Consider the following 12687-nt stretch of genomic DNA (forward strand, 5'->3'; position numbering starts at 1 on the left):
TTGTGTGCTCTCTCTCTCTCTCAAATAAATAAATAAATAATATTTTAAAAAAATAAGAAAATTATCTTCAAGTCCTCTCATCTCTCATTCCAGGTTCCAAATGATGATAATTGGCAACCAGTAACTTTTGTAAAGTTCCTGATTTTTTTCGATTTATGTATGTATTTTAAATGATTTATATTTAAGGGGCACCTTGGTGGCTCAGTCCATTAAGTGTCTGCCTTTGGCTCAGGATGGGATCGTAGTATCCTGGGATCAAGCCAGGTGTTGGGCTCCCTGCTGCGGGGGAACCTGTTTCTCCCTCTGCTCTTCATCCTGCTCGTGCTTTCCCTCTCTCACTCTCTCTCACTCTCAAATGAATAAATAAAATCTATAAAAGGGATTTTTATTTAATACAAACGTGTTCACGGAACTGATGTAAAAGCCACACAAATATTCAGCCTTTCTAATGAAGTGCTTGCCTCTCTTTAGTTTTGTATTATGTGTACGTAACACGGGCTATATTCAATAATCCATCATAGCAAGAATATTTGTAGAAATACAAAGACCTGACTACGTGATTCTTCAGCTCCATGTTTTAAAAGACTGTCCAGAGCACCCATCCGCTCCACTGGTGCATTCCCCAGGGCCACACCTGCCTATAGTCTGTAGCCCACTGCCCCCCGCTCTCATCTCTCATGTTTCTCCCAGGTTTCATGGAGGGGCCATATGGAGTTGAGATGGGGAGCACATGCTGGCACTGTGTCTCTCTCAGTTAAGTAAATATAATCTAAAAAGGAAAAAAGAAAAGAAAAGAAAAGAAAAGGTGTGGCAGACCAGAACACATGGAAGTTGCGTGACAAAGCTTCATTCCTTCTGTACTTAATGACAGAAAAATGATGTCGCTCTAATAACTGCCTGTTTCTGTTATACTTTTTTTTTGTTATAAAGATTTTCGGAGCTATGTGAATTAAGCACCTGTTATTTCATCAAGGTTAGCATTTTCTAGTCTGCTCCGTCCACCTGTGAATTATAAGACATTACCTCCTGATCGTACTGGATAATTATACTGTCATCTAGAAAATATTCCATCATCAGTTAGGTCTGGCAAACACTGCCCCAGGCAAAAGGGATGTTCCCCAGACCAAAGTCCAAATCAAACTGATTCTGGTGGCAGATGCTCCCTTTTGAGACATGGAACTGTCTTTTGGTTTTTGTGGTGGGTCTTCAGTCACGTGGGGGTTATATCTCAGTTACACTGATTTGTGAGTGTTTCCTAGATGAGAGAAGGCCGCAAGTGGCTTCCCCTCCCAGGGTAGGAGTAATTGTACATTTGGTGGCTCGATATTTATTCGATTCAAGATTACTGAAGAGCAACGTAACTATTACTTTTACAAAAGCAGGTTTATTTCAAGTGACAAGCTTACCAAATGTTTGAGTGCTTTGTAGGTATAACTCTCAGCATACAGTGTTTCAAAAATACTACTCATCTAGAGCAGGGGTTGACAAACTTTTAAAAATGGCAAACAGGAAATGATTAGGCTTTGCCATAGGACCTGGGCTACATTGTCTCAACTCTGCCACTATAGCCAGAAAGCAGCCCCAGAGAAAAGGGAACGAATGGCAGGAGCACTGTTGTGTTCCAATGAAGCTTTATTTGTGGACACTGAGCTTTGAATGTCATACACTGTTCATGGGTCATAATACCATTTTTTGTCATGAATGTTCTCAGCCCCTTAAAAATATCAGAACCCTTCCTCACATGCAGATGCTAGCGGCACAGGCTGGGGCAGAATTTGGACCATGGGTCACAAGGTGCCGAGCCCCATTCTCTAGAGCAGCACTGAGCCATCCTTCCTTAGAGACTGCCATTCACCAACAGACTGACTGCACTCGCCCTGTGCCAGGAAATAGGACAACTGGCAAAAAGACCAAGGGCCAAGGGAGGCCCAAGGTGTGAGGGAATCAAGTTGTCCCCCAGAACACCCTAAGCTCTGGGCATGCAGGCCCACGCACTCCAGGTTGGGCAATATGGGCCCCTCTGCGCCAGAGAGGAAGGATCCCTGACAAGAATCGGGAAAGTCCGTTGTGACAGCGTGCTGTCGCTGGCTGGCGATGATGGCCTAACTGCCAAGGCCTCCCAAACTCCAACTCCAGAGCTGCTCTGTACATCTACTAACGAAATATAAACATACAGCTAGATGTGAGAGACCTGGGAGAGAGGTGCACATGTGACCTGTAAATTGTGGAAAGAACATTTGTACACAAACCCACAACGACATGACATGCAGACACCACTGAGAGAAAAGGACAGCTGAGCCCAGCCTCCTCGATGCTCCCTGTTCCCAGAGGCATGGGACAGACCATGGGTGGTGGGGTGTGGGGAGGTGCAGTGGGTGGCCTTCCTTTTTTAATAGTTTCAAAGGACTGAGTCCATAAAACAAAAAAATTTCCTGGGGCTGCTTAGAGCAGCAATTGTAGGAATTATAGCCATTACTGTTACGGCTACCACTGCTGGAATGTCCTTGCTTCAGACCGTAAAAACCACACAATTTGTGCAAAAATGGCACAAGAATGCTAGCAACGCTTGGAATCAACAAACAGTCCTAGATCAAAGATTTCATGAAAGAGTCTCTGATTTAGAAGAAGCCATAATATATATAGGAGAGAGGATCTTCCAAACATAAGGCTTCACCTTCTGTGTGATTAGAATGTTTCTTCCTTTTCTGTTACTCCCTACACCTATAATTAATCAGAAATACCATGGAACAAGATTTCACCATATTACTAGTCATTATGGCAGTAATTTAAATGTGGATATTAAACAGCTTCAAGATACTATTCAGGGCATTCCTTGCTATCCTCACAATCAGTTCCAAGGGTGAGTTTCACACAAAGGATTAATGATATTGTGTCTGATGTAAACCCCTTTGCTTGGATCCAAGAAACTGGTCTTGGCATTATAGGTGGAATGATGACACTTTTTATTACTATAATCTTTTTACACTCAGTCCTCAGATGCTCACGAAAATCTTTCCGATGACTAATGATTCAAAAACTTGCAAAAAGGATTTTGCAACTTCTGCATTAACAAAAGTGGGGAAATGTAACCGTCCCTCAGAATGATAGGCTGCTTAAAATATCACTGATGAGAAATTGTACTGGTCATGAAAGCATGCTTGAAGATGACCTTGAGAAAACCTGTACTAGCTGCAGGGCTCCTGTGGAGAGGAGGATACACGTCCTTGAAGCCCAGCAGCTGGGGCTGCCCTGGTCACTCAGGGTGGAACATCGCCTGCTTCCCTTTTCCATTGTTTCTCCTGCCTCATGAAAGCCTGCTGTTAGAATAGTCCCTTTATGTGCACTTGCTCAACTATAAATTCCATGCTTCTGGGCCAGGTACACCCGACTCTGTTTACCTGCAAGACTATGTTCGATGTAGGACTCCCATTCCTTCTGGTTGCCCTACAAGACCCATGACTAACTTATAACCCCTCGTTTGTTGGTTGTTATCTTGTATCTAATAAATACAGGACTGAGGTGTTTTTCGGGGTGATAGTCCTTTCAGCTGTTGTCCTTGCTCACTCCCTCTCACAGGTGAGTTGTTTGAACTTCATTCTTCTCCCCAGTGCCATCAGGAAGCAGCACCCAAATGCCTGGCAGAGGGAAGAGATGTACGGAGGGAGGCCTGGTGCTTGTATGAAATGGGATGTCACTCATCGCTCAGGGAGCTGTCACACCCTCAAGGTAAAGCTGTCCTCCTGTGCCCTGAGCCACAATCTTTGATGCCAGACCCATACTCTAGGCCAGGAGTGTCTGTAGATTGCCCTAGGGCTGTTAAGCAAAAAGATTCTGCGGGGTCCCCAGTGGGAGAGAAGCAGCACTTCCAATAGGGAAGAGAGTGGAGAGAACAGAGTGGATACAGAGCTGCTGAGAGACTTCCAGGCCTATGACCCAAGCCCTGATCTGTTGCTTAAATGCACATTCTTACTTCCCATCTGTAAGAGTGCGCCCAGCTCTTTTCTGGTCCATCTCCCCAAAGCCCACAAGTACAGACATAGAGATTATCACCCTTGAGCCATTTCAGCCAAGAGCCAATCAACAGCTTCTAGAACTTGTTGAGAGGACAAGGAGGGGAGTCATTACTATGACAAGGTCACTTTCTCTAACTCAAGGATAAAGTTTAAGAAGCAGAAATCAAAATGTCCTTTAAGTCAGAAGTCCTGCCAGTTAAATTTTTCAATAATTATGCATTTTAATGGAAATACAGTCAATAGAAACCTTAATTCATAATCCACACACATTTTCTTCCTTCTATGAGGCTTGAAGTGTGTGCTTTTCCTGTCATCACCCGCTCTGCTCCGACTTGTACCCCCCGCCCCCCGCACTCCAGATGGTGATGCCAGATGGGATTTCCAGAGTCCCTCCTGGTTTGTTTTGTTCATATCCACACCCACCTGGAAGGCCCCTTCTCCAGCTCAGGAAAAGGGGCTCAGGGTTCTTTGCCCTTGGGCGGTAGGGTCCTGCACGGGGCATGGGGCTCACTGGCCTACCCTGCTGCCTGGACCCAGTCCAGGAAAGAGTTCAGCTGAAAGGCGATCAGAAGCTGTGGGAGCAAGTACAGGTGAGTTCGGAGCAGGCCGTGAATGGGAGGGATCCTCTGCGGTGTCCGCTCGGCCTCTATAGAGCAGACAAGCCAATCCCGGGAGGGGCTGGGACAGATCCCGGATCCTGAGGAGGCTGGAGAGCAAGTCCTGAGGTGTTTCTTTGCATCCTGCCTGCCTCTATATCGACCTGACGACCTGCCTGTCTTGCTCTCTGTTTACCTGCCTTTCGATCTTTAGGTCTTTCTGTCCATCTACCGCTGCTCAGTTTCTGTTTGTCTCTCTGTCTGCCTTTTTGTCTGCATATTTGTCAATAGGTCATTCTCTCTCTCAGAATTTCTCTGTCTGCCTGCCTGTCTGCCTGCCTTTCTGTCCTTCTGATCATTTCTCTGCCGATCTTTCTATATTGCTGGTTGTCTCTTTGCCAATCTTTCTGTCCGCTTGTCTATTTGTCCATCTCTCTGCCTGTCTGTCTGCCTGTACAATATCCATTTGTCTGTCTTCCCATTGATTTATCTCTGTTGTATATCTACTTGTTTCTCTACCAACCTTCCATCTGTCTGTCTCTCTGTGTTTTTCTGTATCTATATATACATGTGCCTGTCTGTCCTTCTACCTGTCTGTGTGTCCGTCTGTTTAACCACTTACCTTTATAGATATTTTATGTCTATTTGCATGTCTGCCCTCATGTCTGTCTTCCTTCCCATCTCTTCATCAGTACATCTATTTATCTGTATGTCTGTGGATCTGTCTGTTCCTCTGTCTGTATGCCTGCCTACTTATTTCTGTATAGGACTGTCCATTTTCTGTCAGTCTATTTCTTTCTGTCTGTCTACTCACCTGTCTGTAGATGCGTCTTTCTGTCTGTCTCACTCTCTCTCTGCTGATCTTTCTATATGGATTTGTCTGTATGTCCACCTTTCAATCTCTCTCTTTTTGTCTATTTGTCTACATGTTGTCCATCTGTCCCACTCTCAGCCCATCTCTCTACCTGTCTGTTTGTCTCTCTGTCCATCTGTCCATCCATCCATCCTTCTGTCTGCTTATCTATTTTTCACCCTGTCTGTTTTTCAGTCTGTCTCTCTGTCTTTCCATCTGTATTTCTGACTTCATCCTCCTCTGCCCTCCTACCCATCTTCCAGTCTGTGCATCTGACTCTTCCCGTAACTCTAGCCACCGCCGCCTACCTGCCTAGCTCTATGACTCCCAGGCTGTCTTTCCATCTGTCCATCTGTCTCTTTGTCCGCACGTCTACTTGTCTTTCCATCCGTATATCTGTATGTCTGGCTATCTTCCTCCCTCAGTCCACAGAGAGATGACAGACAGAGGATGGATAGACAAACATCTATCTCTTCGAATGGGCCTCTGTCTATTTTCTCTGTCTGTCTGACCCTACGTACATGTCCGTATTTGCATGTCTGCCCACCTATTGTGTGTGTCTGTCTCTACAGTTGTCAGTCCACATGTGCCTCCCTACTCACGTTCCTGACTAGGTACGGTCCATCTGTCTGTCTGCTAACATGTCTGTCTTTCTGATTATATCTCTCCGTCCACCTACCAGGCTATGTCTTAGGTCCATCTGTCACTTTATCTTATTTCATTGTCTGTTTTTCTGTCTCTCTGTCTATATTTTTTTCCTCCATATATCTCTGTGTATACATAAGCCTAAAGTCTGTTTGTCTTTTTGTCTCTAACTGAATATCTCTCTGTCTATCTTACGAATATGTGTGTATCTGTCTCTCTGCCAGTTTCTCTGTGTACTGCTTTAATGCTGTGTCTGTGAGGAGCTGTGTTTTGTGATGTGTTTGCCTGAGACACAATGTTTGCTGGAGTCAGTGTGTGTGTGAGGCACAGCGAGGCAGAGCTGAGCCGCTGCTGTGAGTGTGGCGAGCTGTGCTCAGGGACATGCACGTGGCAATGTGTTCGGCGGTGCAGGGGGAAGACCCTGACAGAGCGAGTTTCTGAGATGCCGTGTGTGAGCACCTCGCCCGGATGCATGGCCTCTGGGGGACGGCACCATGAGAAAACCTTCCTGTAGAAACCTCAAGCCTGTGGAGGTCTCCGAGCTCTTTGATCCAGTGCCCCCCTCTCTAGATGGACCACCGAGGCTGGATGGACCCCTGAGCTGGGGTGATAGAAATCTCTTCTCCCTTCATGCTTACATCCAGGTCCCTTGAGGGTGGGAGGGTGGGGGGACCGTGCGCCCCACGGGATGGCGTGGCAGGAGGAGGGGTGAGACTGAGGACGCCCCAGCCTGCCTCGACAACCTCTGTGTGCAACCCACTGCTCTGCCCAAAACCACCCATTTTACTCCTATGTGCTCCGTGTAGTTATTAGTAATCATGCCTCCTTCCCTTTGTCAAAGGGTTTGGACTTGGACAATAAATTATAGGTCACCCTTGACTTTCAGTCGCTTTCTAAATGTCCTGGGGGACCTTAGGCTGGAGGGGAGCCCCTGATCCTTGACCTCTCTTCCCAGAAGCCCAGGCATCCTGGAGGGTCCTGGTGCTAGCAGAGGTGACTGGGACCCAGTTTGCTCTTGAAGACTCACCTCGGAGGCCCCGCTGTGCACTGGAGGCCCCGGTCATGCTCAGCGCCTCCCTCCCTCCCGGCACATCCTGTGCATCGTCCGTGTCTCTGCCATCTCGTGGTCACTCGGTCCCATCCACACACCAGCAAGTCCCCAGGCTCAACCTCCTGAACTGATCTCTTTCCCAAAATCTGACACGTTGATGTCTCTGTGCGCAAGTGGGGTTGGCAACTGCTTTTTCTTCCCCTTTATTATTTTTTTTAATAAGGTAAAACTGACCTATATTTACTCCTCATTGTGTGGAGTCCTGCGGGTCTTGAGAAATTGCACACATCTGTGGCCATCGTGAAAATCGCAACATACAGCCTTTTGTCACCCCTCAAAATCATCTCCCATCCCACTGGAGCCCTGCCTTCTGGACTCGGTCCCCCACCCCCACGGCCTGGCAAGCACTGATGTTTCTTCCATGCCTGTAGTTGGGGCTCTTCCAGAATGCCAGACACACAGGATCCTTCTGAGTCTGGCTTCTGTCTCTCAGCAGCACGTGCTTGGGAAGCCTCAGGTCACACCAGGGAGCAACAGCTGTTCCTTCTCGTTGTTCGGGATGGTTCCACCACGGGGACAGGCCACGGTGTGGTCACTCACGTGCAAGTGAGAGAGGCATCCGGGTGTCTTCCTGGGCTGGGCAATCACAAATAAAGCTCTTATAATCGTCCACTTACAGGTTTTTATGTGAAAATGAGTCTTCATGTCTCTCGGGCTGCATGTACAAGAGGAATGGCTCGATCTTATACTAAATATAGGTTTAGCTTTATAAGAAAGTGCCAATCTGCCTCCCAAAGTCCCCGTGCCCTTTGTTGGCATCTCAAAATGTCCAGAGATGCCATCCCTCCAGCCCAAGCCTGCCCCTCCCCACCCAGCTGGAGGGTCTCACCAAAATCCACAGGGTCAGCCAATGCCTCAGTGTCCCCACAGGCCCCCTCAGCCCGACTGCCACGCAGCCTCCTAAGCCTGGCCCAAGTCCCCTCCTTGCTCCTCCCAGAGGCCATCACCCTGGCCTCTGTGCCACTTCCTCCTCAGCAGGTGGAGTGACCTTCTGGAGAAGAAGTCATTTCACAGGCCTTCTTGCTCCCACCCTACCTGGACCCCATCAGTGGACCCCACCGCAGCCCATCCTTCCTCCTGGTCAAACTCTGTCCCTGGGGCTAACTGTTCCAGCCACCTTTGCCTTCCTTCTGCTCCTCCAGCCCAAAAGCACAAGCCCCAGGCTTTTGTTCATTCAGCGGATGGGGCTCCTTCCGCGCCTGGCCCAGGCGGTGATAAACACCAAAAGGAGGCTGCAAACCAAGTGTGTGGCAGAGGTGAAGTGCAGCTGACAGCACCCTTTGCCCTTGGAGAGTTGACCTTCACACCAGCCCTGAAAGCGCCCAGAGAGTGTGAACAGGCTCTGAAGTCCAACTCCCGGGGTGTGAACCTGGCTTTACCCCTCCCTCACTCGGTGTCCCCAGACCAGGGAGCACATTTCTCTGTGCCTCAGTTTTCTCCTCTGTAAAATGGGGCTGATAATGACAAAGTTGTATGAGGATGAAATAAGTAAGAACGAGCAGCGCGCAGAGGGGCCGCGTAAGTCTGGGCGCGCTCTGTCACTCTCATCCCCTTTATCTGGCAACGAGCACTCACGGTGGACCATCTGGGAGTTCCAACTCAATCTCGGTGTCAAGCCTCAGCCGGGAGTGAGAATGGCCCAAGGCCTTAGCAGTGATCTCAGCGTTGATCCCGGAAGGCAAAGAAAGAGCTCTCCAGCCCCTGGGCCAGCCCAACTCTCCACGCCATAAGAAAGCATCACTGCTTGAAGTCAGACTGCAGATGGGGCCCAAGGAGCGGCTGCAGCTGGCAGCATCGGGGAGGATAGAACCAGGCGCCAGGTCACCGATCTGCTCCTTTTTGTCCAGCCAAACTCTCCACCTGCTAGAACCCCCTCCCCATGTGCCTCAGGGGACCCATTGGGGTCAGGGAGCCCGGTGGCCCCAACCCAGTGCCAGGTGACTCAAACACCTTGCCCAGGCAAAGAAGAGCAGGAGGGGCCTGGGGGCCAGAGAGAGACCAGCAGTCATCCAAGAAGCAACGATGGAGGCCTGGAGCAGACAGCAGCAGCAGGACGGAGAAACAGATTTGGACTAAACAAGTTGCAGAGATTAAAAAGGTCAGCATGTGATGCTAGAGCAGGGAGTGAGGAGAGAGAAAGGGGCATCAAAAATTTGGCTTGAGCCACAAGACAGGCCGCTGGCCCACTCGTCTGCTCCTTGAACTTCAGTTCCTTATCTGTACCACATTTCTGGGGTACTGTCTCAGTGTTCTTTTGAGCTCCTCATCCTTGACTTCCCCATGTGTGTCTGACATGCGGGTTAATAAACTCCTGTCTGCTTTGCTCTCTGTACTCGTCTCTTGTCCATCTCATCTGCAGAGCAGCAAGTAGAGAACCTATAAACAAAGTGCACATAAAGGGATTATTCTAACAGCAGGCTTTAATGAGGCAGGGGAGACAACGGAAAAGGGAAACAGGCGATGTTCCACCCTGAGCGACCAGGGCATCCCTAGATGCCCAGCTTCAAGGATGAGTATCCTCCTCTCCACCGGAGGCCTGCTGCTAGTACAGGCTTTCTCAAGGTCATATTCAAGCATGCTTGCATGACCAGTACAATTTCTCATTAGTTATATTTTAAGCAGCCTATCATTCTGAGAGATGGTTCCATTTCCACCATTTTGTTTATGCAGAAGCAGCAAAATCCATTTTGCAAGTTCACGATCCATTAGTCATCAGAAAGATTTTTGCATCTGAAGACTAAGCATAAAAAAATTATAGCAATAAAAAGTGTAATCATTCCACCTATAATGCCAAGACCAGTTTCTTGGATCCAAACAAAGGGGTTTACATCAGACACAGTATCATTAATCCTTTGTGTGAAACTCACCCTTGGAACTGATTGTGAGGATAGCAAGGAATGCCCTGAATAGTATCGTGAAGCTGTTTAATATCCACAGTTAAATTACTGCCATAATGACTAGTAATATGGTGAAATCTTGTTCCGCGGTATTTCTGATTCATTATAGGTGTAGGGAGTAACACAGAAGAAAGAAACATTCTAATTACACAGAAGGTGAAGCTTAAGCTTTTTATCTGGAAGATCCTCTCTCCTGTATATATACGGTTTCTTCTAAATCAGAGACTCTTTCATGAAATCTTTGATCTAGGACTGTTTGTCGATTCCAAGCGTTGCTAGCATTCTTGTGCCATTTTTGCACAAATTGTGTGCTTTGTAAGGTCTGGTGCAAGACCATTCCAGCAATGGTAGCTATAGCAGTAATGGCTATAATTCCTAAATAGCTGCTATAAGCAGCCCAAGGAAAATTTTTTTTAATGCACTTAGTCCTTTGAACTCTTAAAAACTCCACACATAGCTGGAGAGTTTTCCCAAATGCGGTGATGTTTCATTGGTAACCAAATGCCTATTCTTCTTCAGGCCATGAGAATAATACAACTGTCTGTGTCAATGTTCTCATTCATGCAGGTGAACATTTTACATTTGGGACAGTTTATTGCTCAAGTGTTATGATCAAAAGTCATTTCTCCAGTAACAAAAACATAGGGATCTTTAACACATGCTCCCACCCGATTTTATCAGGAAAAAGGTGAATGCACAATGATCGGACTGATAATAAGATCCTTTCCAAACTCTAAAGTGATTTAAAGCGGTGGTGACCTTCCATAAATTCTTGTCCCTTTTATGATATTCAACAAAAGGGTATGGTGCCAAAAGTCCTTGCCCATGCCAGATCAGAGGCATATTTCCCCAAGTAGGGGTTTATGGTAGGGTAATATGATTAGAAACTCACCATTTTAAGTTCTGATGAGAGGAGCAGGGTCTCCCAGTGCAATTGGTGACTGCCATCCCCTTAGGGGACAGTCCCATATAATTCCGTAAGAATCATTAATAACTGGGGTGAGAAGCTTGACAATACTCCCACAAGGGGCAGATTCCCTTCTCAGACCACATCTGGTCTGCATTTGGGAATAGAGGATGCTGCTATGCTACAGCTAGGACCCTGATACTCACTGGCTTGGAATTCTTTAGCGGAGAGTAGATGTAATTGATGTTTAGTCAGACTATTATTAATAGGAGAGGCCACCAGCCATCTTTGATCATCAGGGATAAGACAACTGGAATGATTGGTGATATATACTGGTCTATTTTGCTATCCCAAGGTAAGGTTAATGTTTGTGCCCTCCTCTTGGGGCAATAATGGCAATCTAGCATCAAATATTCCAAGTACCCATTTCAAGACATTCAAATAAATTGGTGTATCTTCTCCCCACTCTACTGGGCGGAGCAGGGGAGGATTAGGTACATATGCCCAATAAGTTATCTATTTGTACATAACATCCATGAAAACCTAACAGCTACTGTGATAAGGGCCATCATAGTTACCACCATGTTGTTAGGGCTGAATGGGTGCCAGAACTTCCTTTGCTTTTGTTGCCAACTTCTTTATCTGACCCCATGTTGGAATCTTTGCTCTGTTCCTCCCTGGTGTCTTGATTTTGGTGTTCTGTAGTCTGAGTCCCTCGAAGCAGATGATTGGTGGGGCTGATTCGAATTTGAAGTTTTTCCTCTTGCTCATGACAAACCTTGATGAAACGAGAGGGCACCCATACGGGCTCGATGGCCTTGTCGGACAATACACATGCAAATCCTTTTCCCCAGGTGACTATGTTACCAGACTGGAGGATATATCGGCATTTTTGTTTACCAAAATGTCTTTCTCCTGCTGCAGGGTTTGTCTCATCACAATTCAAAAAGTAAGAGAGAATAAAAGTTGTGCTAGTATTTCTTGAGGAGAACCTCGTATTCCCCCTTTTTGTGTGTAAAGCTATAATTTTAGTTTTTCATTAGCCCACGCTACAAGTCCTTGTCCTGGAAGATTATGTGGGATGCCTGGGGAATAATTAATATTCCAAAAATTAAAGGATTGTAACTTACTTGAAATGTCAGCGAGTGCATTATTGGTTTTTGTAACTTTGGGCATTCCCGTGACTCGAAGGCAGAATGAGATGTCTAAGAACATGTGCAGCCGCTTCTCCCATTTGAGTGTAGCCCATACAAAGTGAGAATGTGTATCTACAGTGACATGAGCAGATGACTGTTTCCCACATGAAGGGATGTGAGTGACATCCATCTGCCATATTTCATTGGCAGTTATGACTAATGGTTTGATGCCTGCTGGCTGTGTGGTCAGATTGGTGGCAGCACAAGAAAGGCAGAAGTGGACAATAGAATTTGCTTGTTCTTTAGTAATAGAGAATTTGTGTCGAAGTCCTTTTTGGTTTGCATGTGTAAGAGAGTGAAAATTGGATGCTTCCTGAAAAGCTGAGAAGATAAGAGAGGCAGCTCGCTATTCCATGACCTTTCGTTAATGGCCCAGGAAGACCAGGGTGACTTCGGACCTGTAGCATAGAAAGGGGCAGAATGTTGATGAATGAGGGATCATAAATGGAAAAATAACTAGTGGAGAGAG

General features: G+C 46.8%; 1 pseudogene; it reads left to right on the top strand.

The window, feature by feature from the left end:
- Positions 1-1979: 1979 nt before the first annotated feature.
- LOC111140106 overlaps positions 1980-12687 on the top strand; it is a 37265-nt pseudogene continuing 26557 nt past the window's right edge.

This window comes from Enhydra lutris, unplaced genomic scaffold (assembly GCF_002288905.1).
Source record: "Enhydra lutris kenyoni isolate GAN:26980312 unplaced genomic scaffold, ASM228890v2 scaffoldscaffold167, whole genome shotgun sequence".
NCBI lineage: Eukaryota > Metazoa > Chordata > Mammalia > Carnivora > Mustelidae > Enhydra > Enhydra lutris.